Source organism: Cyprinodon tularosa, unplaced genomic scaffold (genome assembly GCF_016077235.1).
Source record: "Cyprinodon tularosa strain WSP-4 unplaced genomic scaffold, ASM1607723v1 ctg135, whole genome shotgun sequence".
NCBI lineage: Eukaryota > Metazoa > Chordata > Actinopteri > Cyprinodontiformes > Cyprinodontidae > Cyprinodon > Cyprinodon tularosa.
In genome coordinates, this window is record NW_024038168.1 from 207,332 (window position 1) to 219,376 (window position 12,045).

At 38.3% G+C, this 12,045-nt stretch overlaps 1 protein-coding gene across 14 annotated transcripts in view; it reads left to right on the top strand.

Moving 5' to 3' along the window:
* Positions 1-12,045, top strand: part of celf4 (CUGBP, Elav-like family member 4) — a 137,459-nt gene that overhangs the window by 93,535 nt on the left and 31,879 nt on the right. The window lies entirely within an intron of this gene.

Here is a 12,045-nt window from a genome sequence, read left to right on the forward strand (position 1 = left end):
TTCGCTTCTCTCGCACCAATTTCCTCACACTTTTCATTCTCCGTGTCTTCTTCTTTCTCCCCATCGCTCCTTCACTCTGCACCTCCGCCCTCAGCCGCCTCCTTATATAGATCCATTCTTTTTATAGTCAACACTACAGTCCCTATGGCAACATCAGAGTTGTTGATTGCCAAGGTGCTGCACATCGAATCGTGTAACCATCACAGGAGGTGTGCTTCTCCATGTGTGTGTTTGTGTGTGCCTGCTTTGATTCCCGCGGTGTCACTCCACTCTATTTGCAATTGTTCTTTTGATGATGAGTCAAGCTGCAGCGTGATAACCTGTGGTCAGACTATACAAAAGACTTTTAGAGTCAGGCGTGTCGTTGTATGTCATAAAACGACAAATTAATCATTTATAGACTCTCAAAATGGAATATTTGACAAGCATAAATCCCATGCGCTTCTGTGTATGCGCATCTCATTTGCATGAGTCTTCAGTGTGCGAGTGAGGGGGGTGTGTGCATGAGTGCATGTCACCGACAAGTGTGAAGCTATTACAGGTTTTGACAGAGCAGAATCATTTGGGGGTGCAGATGATGTGCTTTTTTTATCCAGTTATACTGTGACAACAGAAATCCAAAGTGTCGATTCCTATTAAAGTCCAAGCATGAAACCCTGGCTTTTTTTCATTTCCTATTTGTTTTTCAAGGCATCACCTTATAATTTTCAGCATAGATGTGCAGGTATATCCTGCTTACCGCATGAGATGATGCCCACTATCAGTAAAAAGAAAAAAATAGAAAATATTTTAGATGTATGCTAGAGAAAAAAGGAGGCCCACCAGGTTTCTCAGATTGCCTTTTATCCTAAAAGCAATTCATAAAAAGCAGTCAGGTCCTTCATACTCGTCTGTTTCTTTATAATTGAAGGCATTTCTAATGTCATCATAGTATAAAAAATGTACTCTTTTTGTTTTGTCACAAGTAGAATAAGGGTTTCATAAATCGCACACTGTGCCTTAAATCAAATGTGTCAAACCCAGACCTGTGGGCTAAATTTGCCCAGCTCTGTAATTATGTTTTGCCGGTGAGATAATTTCAAATGTCTATTATAGCTGGCCTGCAGGTAGACAGTGCATTTATAGCGAATATTGCAAAACCCAGAATGCTTTGCTGGTGATTTTACATCTCAATCCAGACCCACAAACCCACCTCTTTTATTGACAATCATTAGCAAACTTAAGCCACTAACAACTATAAAAGGCCACCCAACCCGACAAATTGGCTTATACAAGTTGTTAAGCTAAAGCTTTCTGAGCAGGTGGGAGAAAAAAAAAAGGTTTTACAAAAATAAAACAAAAAATTAAACCTGTGTGTTTTATTTATGGGAAAAACATCAACAGCTATAGCAAAATATTATAATATATCACTTTTTTTTATCTTGAATGTCTTTTCACTAGGGTATTCAGTTTTGCTTACTGTATATTGACAACCCTCAATTAAATTATCTTTGTTCAGCGTGTGGTTTAACAGCTCAAAATATTTTGCCTGTTAAACTAGATGTTTAAATGCTATCTACATTTTGAAAACCAGCACAGACAAAAAGCTCACATATTTGTGCTAACTTTAACACAAATGCTACCTTTAGCATCATGAGCAGCTAACAGCTAAAAGTACTCTCATAGTGCCAAAAAAAATTTTTGCGTCTTGTCTGAAACTGACTGATTTTAATTTTGTTCTACAGAGTATGTTTAATTATAAAATTAAGAATGGAAGTCCTTTTAAAATTTATTTTTGTTAAATTGTTGACTAGCCTCATGAAGCAGGTCAAACATAAAGCTGTTTAGAAATGTAAATGAAGGTTAGGTTATGAAATAAAATCTATAAATTGGGAAATTTTGTAAGACACTGAAAGTTTGACACTAGAATTCCTTTAGAAGCCCTATTTAAAGTTTATCTCTGGCCATGTTAAAGGTATTGTGGATTCGTTTTTTCAAATTTTTTAAAAGACACACCCACAAATGTGTGCAAGAGCATACAGGAGCCCATTTCTCCTTATGCAACCTCTTTTTAAAAGTTGCTTTTCTTATAGCTCATACAAGCTTACTGTGTCCGAACATCCGCCCTAACCCCTAAATCCCTCAATCTCTATATAATACAGCGACGGCAGGCCACTGTGACAGCAAATCCCATAATGCTTTGCAAGAAGAGCTCTCTGCGCAAAGCATTCCGGCATATATCTGCCTCTTCTGAGGCCTTTCTTTTCTTCTCATACACTTCGTAGACACTTTTTCAACATATTATGAAATTTTCGAAGAACCGCGGGGAGAAATGTGAGCTTCAATAACTGTCTAAAACAGTAGCTCACCACAGATATACGCCAGAAAGTTTGCATGTGCAGAAAAAGACAGCTTATTGGCAACAAGCGGGTAGGACGGCCTTACGTAGGCACATCACCAGAATGATTGAGAATTAGGAGAACGACTTATTCAGATGATTCACACTGAAATAAAATATTGTCCTCTATACCTTTAAGGACAGAGCTGAAATGTGGTTGCTCTGGTCTTGGGAGACTTTCTACAAATAAAATGCAGAGTAGTGTTTGAAAAACAACCTGTTACAAGCTTTAGAGATTTTAGAGTTGAGAGATTCAGTTTCTGGCAGGTTACGGAAGAAAATGTCAAAATAATCCTGCTTCAACACACTTTAGAAAAGACAGACAGGACTGAGAAGAATCAGGATTAAGCCTGATTTATTTGTTTGAAACTCAATAGGTCTTCAATGGAGGTCTCAATAATCACCTTGCTCAAAGACTGCCTGACAAACAGACCACAGTCTTTGTTAGACTGAAGGGTCAACTGTCTCACCAGGTAGTCATAGGCACCGGAGCACCACAGGGGGCAGTACTGTCACCTTTCCTTTTTACTCTGTACACCTGTGACTTCCAGTACAAGATAAGACAGATTCCTTCTCTGCAGAAATACTCATATGACTCGGATGAATGAAAGTCAGTCAGTCATTGGTTGCATCAGACAAGCAGCTGAGTACAGGGGGCTGGTCAACTGCTTTGTGATATGGTGTGGAAACAATCCTCTGTTCCTGAATGTAAACAAAACAAGGGAGATTATTGTAGCATTCATTAGAAACTGGAACACTTTTACTATAATGGGATTACAGGTGGAGGTGGTGTAAAAATACCTGTGTGTTCACCTGGACCATGGACTCAACTGGGGACACAACTGTGAGGCAATCTACAAGAGGGGATAGATCAGACTGTACTTTTTGAGAAAGCTTAGGTCCTGTGGCTTGTGTAGTAAGATGCTGCATATCTTCTACAAGTCTGTTGTGGAGATTGTGATCTCTTCTGCCGTAATCTGCTAGGATAACAACATCAGAGGAAATTACCTTAACAAGCTAATAAAGAAGGAAGATTCTGTTTTAGGATCTCCTCTGTAACTTTTGGAGATCATTTCACGAAGATTAATTGTTCATAAAGTGAAGAAAATTATGAAGTCTTGGCATCTTCTAAAAAAGAATGCGTCTTTGATGATCTGCAACCACCTATTGGAAAAAATACCTTATAAGACCTTATAATTTAATTTTCCTTTAAAATAAAGTACTTTTGAACATAATTACACCTCTACGCCTACAGCCAGAGCTACATTGGACATGTTTAGATCACGGGATATTTAGGTGTTAGACTATAGCCCAGTAAAAGTCCAGACCTAAGTTCAGTTGAGAATATAAGGTAAAACTTTATGTTTATGTTGTTTACAATCATTCTTTGCCAAATCTGACTAACCTCTCAGTCTATATGAACAGAAATGGTAGAGAGATATATCCCAAAGAGTAAAATTTGTTATTAGAAATGAAAGGTAGTTAAATAATTCAGCGTCAGCTTTCAATGTTTTATTCATAACAAAAATCTGAAAACCCTTGATTGTTTTTTTTGTACCTTATGATTACACTTTTGGTCTTTCATGCAAAATCCCAATAAAATACATTGAACTTTGCTGGTGTAGCATGACAGAATGAGAAAAACATCAAGGGATATAAATACTTTTGCAAAGCAATTTATTATTAACATCCTGGATAGGAGGGCTTTAAGCTTCTCGCTCAGAATCTATGGCCACAGGTCTACAAATGCTACACCAGACAAAGTCAGATATTGAGCTCTGCAAGAGAGACTTCACTTTAGACTTCAAGAAAAATCACTGTTTTACCACCACTAGTTTTCACAACCATTCACTCCCTTTTAAAGCAAATTCTCACAGTGGGAAATATGTAAAACAAGAATCGAAAGAAAACAGAACTAGCACATTTTAAAAAAAAATCAAAACCTTTCATTCAAAGGCGCTCCAGAAGCCATCCCACCATAATGCCTGGATTCAGGCTGCATGCCAGTAAAGGAAGGAGAAAACAGGAGGAGATAAAGAAAGAGGTGGGTTGGTGTGAAATGGATCAAACAATGGATGTGAGAAAAGCTTTGCTGTTCTCAACCCAACTGCAGGCAAATATGAAAAGGCACGGAGGAGGCGCGGGGGTGTGTGATAATGTGCAGCTTTTTAAAAATGTCTCTGTTTTTGTAACTTTCTGGGGTTTTTTCCCCAAGAAAGTTTTCAGTATAAATCGAGAGAGTATTTAAGTATGAAATAAATAATTTTCAGGTTAATCAGAAAAAAAAATCAGTAGAACTCTTTGTGGAAAACTACAGTATCCTTTTTTTTTTTTATACTCACACAAGTGTAAAGATGCTCCCTTCTTCTGAATGCTGCTGTATTGTGTCTGCCTGAATGGTTGTTTTCATTCTCCTGTATTTTCCATGTGTGTCTGAGCAGCACACACATTAATAAAGAAATGAGGGTTGATCAGAGGTTTGGACAGAGTGGCTCACCTCCTTTTGTGTGTTTTCCTTTCATCTGCCTTTGTGGAGATGTCGTGATCTTTACAGACACGGCTGGGGCATCAGCATGATAGTGTAAGAGGGAAAAAAATCAACAAAAAAGATGCTTTTTTTCAGTCTTACAGTGGCTTTGAAACAATCTTAGGAGTAGAAAGGAAAAAATACCTTATATTGACATAAATAATTTGCAACATGATATATTCACATAGATATCCACAATTAGATACTTTTGTTATTTTTCAGTCAAATCTATTCATGTGGCAAACAACATTATAACAAGCCCTTGAGCACATTCTTACGCTTGCTTTGTTTCTGCAGAGAAAAGCCTGCTGCAGTGCTGCATCATACAGCATTTGTGAAAGGATGAAAATGCTGTAAAAAGAGAGCAAGTGCCTCGTGTTTAATAATGCACATAGTCATAACTAGGCTTGGTCGGATAACAGGCATGAAGCTTTGCTAAGATTTAAAAAAAGAGTTACAATTTTGAACGGTACCATTCCAGTCTTACCAGTAGTTTCAAAGGTTGTATTACATATAAAGTCAAGCATCACTATTCTCATTCCACCTGTTGGTGCAAATTGATAGGCAGCTGGATGTAGGAAAGTCAATTATTGCTTAATTTGCTTAAAAGATAAGCAAACTTGGAGGTTTGGATTTTTTTTTTTTTTTTTTTTTTTGCTGATGAAAAATGATAATAGTCACAGTCTGGCAGCTTAAAGACTAACAATAACCTCTTGCATAAAAGTAATGCAGTTTTAAAACTGTTGCCACACTGTTTTCTGTCTTGCTATAGGTGCTGTTGTTATTAGTGCTCTCTGAATGCCCTTGTCAGGTAAATACTGTATCTCTCTAACTATCATATAAAGTTGGTAGTATCACTGTCACTTTCAGTTTCAAGTATGTAGAATTTTGAAGTGAGTGATGTGTCTGCTTAGCTTAGTGTGCAATAAGGTAATCGTATAGTTAGGTCAGTGCTGCAATATTTAAGTCTGCTGAGTTTCTAATGTCTCAGATTTACAATGGTGTAAAAGAAGAATGTTTTTGTTTTAAATTTATGTTTTAACTGGTAAAACTGAGGCATTTTTTCTTAACGGTGTTATATTGGAGCAATTTCATACCAGCCTATACCAAGTTGTAACTACACTTTTTGTAGTATATAATTTGATTTCAAAATTCTTCAAGATGTTTTCCTTCCACTCAGGCTTCTTCCAGCACTCCACTCAATCCCAGCGCAAACAAGTGGGCCAGCAGGCTGCTGTGTTGTCAGAACATACTTTCCTCACTCTTGATGTAATGCAAAGCCCATTGCAAATCTTTGTAGCAATAAAAATAAGAGAAAGAAATAGATTGTTCTGTTTTATACAGCAACATGTTTCAGGTAGAAAAATATTTACCGTCACTGGCAGAAACTTCTGATAATAGCTGAAATGAAGAGAGCTATGATCCGGCCATTTATCAACTTATGGTTGAAATTACCTTTTGGGTTTATTATAATTTTTAATTTCTAAATATTGAAGGTGGATGCAGGTCAGCTTTCCATTATGTTCATGTGCAGCCCTATGTGCTACCTAAGTATTGCAGTTTTATCTCAACTTATAACTCCTTTATCTCAACTTTATCACTATTATTTGGATTTAAGCATTACAATGATTTATTCTACAGAGCAAAAATTATTCAATTTCATTAGTATTTTAAATTGATTGCAAATGAGATGCTTAATATTTTCTCTATATCCCTATGATCCCCGTTTGGTCCAAATAATTTTCTTAAAATATGATTTATTGGGAGTCAGAAATCATTTATTGGAGTCAAATACCACATTTTTTTTGGTTGGCTCTGAAAGATTACAGAATGCTAATTAAGGTTACTGGATACCGAGAGATTACCAAACTTCCACACAGTGAACAGGAACTACTCTGCTGTTAATACAAAATCCTTTCTTAAAAATACAAATTGACCAAACAGGGAAATGACTAGCAGCCGACTTTAGCTGCAACAGGACTACACATCTTTTATAAATGACTTATGCATGTTTTGTGTAACAATACAATTTTTATACAAAATACCTGGGTAATAACTTAAGGCGGCTGAGGGGAAAACAGTTTCCTAAAATGGCTTCCTGAGGCCAAAGTAGTCAGAGTTCTTGGATAAAATATTACACAAATAACTGACATTTAGAGAAAAAACATATTATTTTGTGTTGTTCTAATTTTAAAGCATTTTATTTACAAGGCCCTTCTTGGATTACTGCCCTCTAACATTTGTACCTTACTTACACAGAAAAGCATGGCTTCTTCTGCCCTGAGATCCAACGATCAGCTGTTGCTGTCATTTAATTTAATGTATCTCTGTTTATTATGTTACTTTGCTGCCTCTTGGCCAGGACTCCCTTGAAAAAGAGGTTTTTAATCTCAACGGGAATTTTTCCCTGGTTAAATAAAACAATATTACTTTACGTTTGTCATTTACATTATATCTATACTTTATGACACAAATTGAACATTATGAATAATTTTATTTTTTTTTCTAACTAAAAATGTCTCCTCTGACTCTAGTACCAATCTCCTGCTCATGTTTTAGCAGTATAAAGGGAGTCTCTTTAGTGTAAAATGCTTCTATAGCTAAAGAAGAAAAATGTGCATGTACTTTAGGAGCTTTAATGGACATGTAGAAGATTCTCAGCTGTGAATTATTGTTAAATCAATGCTTTAAAACTATTCTGTTCTCTTAGTGGTCAAGTCTGTTTCACACCTACTAAATATTTTTAGTCTGCCAGATAATCTTTTAGCTAAAGATTTTCTTTCCACTTCATACTGGACCCAAGCTCTCCAAAAGGATCTCACAGGGTTATAACCGTATTCTTGTTCAGCTAATGTTTCTGTTGGCATGTCTCCATCCCAAAATGAGTGTTTTGCATGCTGAGATGGTTTGGAAAGCAGCTCTGGGTTCAGTGCCAGTGGTTCGTTCGACGCAAATGCTGGCATTTTGTTATACGTAAGCCTGGCGTTCTTCCTCTGCAGAGAATTCCAGTGTTTTCAGAGCCGTGTTTCAAATGCTCTCTTTTAAAGGCAGCACTGTGAAAATATGTATGAAAAGAGGCCGCAGAAAAGGGGGGGAAAAAATCAACATTCAAATTGGATGGAATAACATTAAGGCAGTTGGCATGTTTTTTAAAAAGGCTTTAAGCTGCAGAATGTAAAACAGAGAGTTTTGACAATGGTAGAGGTGGAATATTATGAGCAGCCTTCCTTGCCGCCCTGTGAGAGTTTCATGGAGTGCTTTCTCACTGTGATAATGAAATGACCTGGCCTGCACCGCTCTGCTCTCTCTCTCAAAAACACATCTGCGAGACGAGGGTGAAAATGAGAAAATCCTGCCTCCTCTCTCGAGTTTCGTAAAGCATACTTTCAATATTCTCTTTCTCTGAGAAGGATGGCAGTTTGAGTGAGTGCGGACTTCTGTGTCCTTGTGAGCATTTTTGTGCTGCTCGGCCCGAACGTGCATCCAGTATTTTGTGTGTGTGAGAGGCTTGTGGTTACTAGGACTGCTTCAAATGACTTGTAATAAAGTGCATATTGAGGCATATTGAACATAACAGGGCAGGGTACAGAAATCCAGCTGGTTGAAATCCCATAGAGTTGTCATCTTAACAGTGTTTTTGTAACTTAATTTTTGCAGCTTTCATGCAGTGAAATCAATACAATAAGCAACAAAACTCAGATCAAAGGCTGCATTTTTTCCCCGTATTGGGGTTAAATCTAATAAGGCAAACTGTAGAGCTTGTCTTGTGGGGCCTTGCTAGACTCTCCGGCCGAGCCTGGCTGAATCAGAAGAGTGACTCACCAGTTTTTGCACAGCACAGTCTGCATGCACACCATGTATTCCCAACATTTCTAGTTAACAGGGAATCTATGGCGGAGGGCTGTCATTGACTTACATAATCAACAGAGGAGAGGATGTGCGCGGGTGTGTGTGCATGTCTCATGCATTCATGGAGCCGCAGCTCTTCTTGCATGCCAAGCCAAAGCCACTCTAATGCAAGATTGCTTAGGTTAGACTTTTAGGAGCTATGGAGCGAATACACCCATGTGCGATTTCACTGGTATTTCTGAGTGAAGAGAGGAGGCAATAACAAGGACGAGGTGAAAGAGGGAAGTTCTAAGTAAGGTGGCTCCTACTGCAAAATATGTCAATTGAGGCAGTGCTAACTTTAAATCAGAAGGCTCAATTTAACTATGTATTGTTTGGTTTGTTTGGTTGCATATCTGTATCTGGATGTGGTCATTCATGAAGAAGCTTTTTTTTATAAGGACAATGTGACTTTCTACCTAGAGTGACACACCACAAAGGGATGTCACAAGACAATAAAGAAGTGAGCAGGTAGTCTGGAACAAATGTTAATGTTCATATTTAAATGTTCAGTTTGCAGGAAATGTAACAAAAAAACTGCTGTAGAGCAATAACCGACCGTCTACCTGTCCTCAATTAATACCGATTAGTATCAGATCACTGCTCCCATGCACGCTTTGTTAGTTTACTTTATTTCTTAAGCTGTTTTTTTATGGATAACACAAGTCTAAAGAGAAGAAACTAAGGTGTTTGCTTATGTAAGCTAACCCAGTTGTGCATGTCTGTAAGTCCAACACTTTGCATACATGGGTATAAATGTATGCACCCTAGTGCCTTTATTGTAAATGGTAATTTTCTGCACAACTGGCATCAGACTGTAGACAGCTTCTCTGCCTCAACCCTGCCATCTGGCTTTGGCAACCGTCATTGCAGATCTCCTCGAGGGACCCATCGTGACCAGTCAGCGTCGGCCTTTAACAACTGTTTTGGGATCAGCCGTCCACTGGGCTGGTGCTAACTTACCCCATTATGAGTGGGATGATAAAACTGACCTTGAAGCAGTTATGGGCCTAGGGATAATGGAAATTCACTGATAGAGAGCCCATGAAACACCACTCGGGCTTTGGTGACAAAAGAAAATAATGGTTTAACCACATCGCCAAGTTCTGAGCGGTATTTAAAATTTTATTAGCGGAAATTTTGCACTATGCTGCTCAACTAGCAGTGACGAATTAAAGGATTCACCGACCTATCTATAATCACTGCACGCTGGGAATGAAGACTTATGGTTTTAATAAAACCAGAACTTTATATTCTTTTATTTTAGTGCATTCTCCCTCTGTAAAATTAGCAAACTTGGTCATAGGCTGCAAGCCAAAATTTGCACTTGCGCAAAATGAAAAAAAAAAAAAAATATTCAAACGAACAGTGGAGAAACACAAGTAGGTCAGATTGAGGGCATACCATTTGTATGGGTCATGGTAAAAGTGCTCATATGTATGCAGGCTTATAGGCCCCCTGGGAGCATTGGGCTGACCTTGTACCGTAGTCTGATCTATGTCCTCATCTCCCCCATGCCCCCTTTTCCTCATTCCTCCTTCTGTCTTCTCCTCCTTCTTTAACACCACACTTCCCTCTCCTCAAACACCTGCCTCACACACAATCCATCACTACCTTCCCTTTTTTAATGTGTTTTCAGTTTGTCTTTTATCCCCACAATTTCCCTCTGTTGACTTCTTTTATTCGCACTCTCTCACTTTTTACTCTTCTTAAAACTCCCTGTCTGCTTTCCTTATCCCCACTCGTCCTTTTTTCCATATCAACAGCCAGTCTGATAAATAATGCATTACTGCACATTAAAAACATTAGTAGGGTTCTCTTGGCCGTCAAAGAGAGGGAGGAGGTGGGGGGAATGGGTAACTGTTTAAAGCAAGCATTGATATGAACTGCAGCAGAAGGGTGAAGGTCCGGGCTAAAAAATGTAGCCCCATGCTGGAAGGGTTTTACCTTTGGAAAGATCTTGCCAAGTCATAAAAGATGATTAGTTTATCATAAACTCAAAGGAAATATATTAACATTTTGAAGGGGAAAAAAAAGAAAATTCTGCATCTCAGCCACAATAAAAAAATAGAAAAAGCAAAACATTTTACTTTTACCTTTCATCCCTCGTTTCACAATCCGCTCCTCTCCTATGCTCTCGTCCTCCTCCTCCTCTTCCTCCATCCCTCCTGGCAGCGTGGCGATTGGCATTATTAAAAATTGATTGGCGGAGAGCGTTTAGCAGGGTGGCGAGGCGGAGAGGGAAATTTTGACAGGCAGGAGTGAAATGAAAGGAGCGCCTCGGCGGACATAGTGTGGAAAGGTCTCAGTGGGGGACAGAGAGTGTGTAGATGTGTGTGTATAAGTGCTAAAGGAAGATTGGCCAGGACATTTTGTAGTGAGAACCTGCAGTTTGAGAACTAATACACGAGGAGGTTATACTGCAGTGGCTTCCTCATAACTCTTGAACTTTTTCCACATATTTCCACGTTTATTCTCTTTGGATTTAGTTTTATTTGCTAAAACAAAGGAGCACCTAGTACTGAAAGTAGAAGGAAAACTAGATGTTTTCAAAGTTCTTATAAATCAAATCAGAAAAAAAGGGGTTTGGTTGAATGGAGCTAGACAAAAGAGATTCTTAGAAGAAGAAGTGTTTGCTAGATATGTTTGCAAATTTTGAATGGCCATGTCAACAAATGACCTACAGTACATCCAATATCTGGTTAGACCAAAAAAATGGTAATACGGTTTCACTGAGCTTGACTTTTTTGTGAATGAAAGAGAGTCTCTAGATCTGCAAAACTGACAGAGACATTCTTAAAAAGAGCTGCATTTCAACAAAAGTGTGTTTTTATTAATTTTGCTCTGTGTGTGTCATTTACCATTGATATTCAAATCAGATAATCCACACTAAATTATGGCTCATATAGCTCTGCCAACCAACGGTTAACTCTCCACCATCCTCCCTCTACCATTCCTGTCCTCCCTCTGCTGATCCCTTCTGTCCAACCTTCTCTCCCCCTTTCATCTCAGATCAAATGATATTTACAGCCCATATTCCCCCACTGGCTATAAGTGCTGCAGCTTTGGAGATTTTCAATACACTTAAACCGTGATTTGGTTGAGTCATTCTTCAAAAGATTTTTTTTTTTCAGAGGAACGTAAAAGCATGCAACATTACATGATGCTAACTGCTCTCTTTTTCTCTTCCTTCCTTCCTTCCTTCCTTCCCTCCTCCCCTCCTACCTTCCTTCTTCTGTTTTTTCTCTCGCTA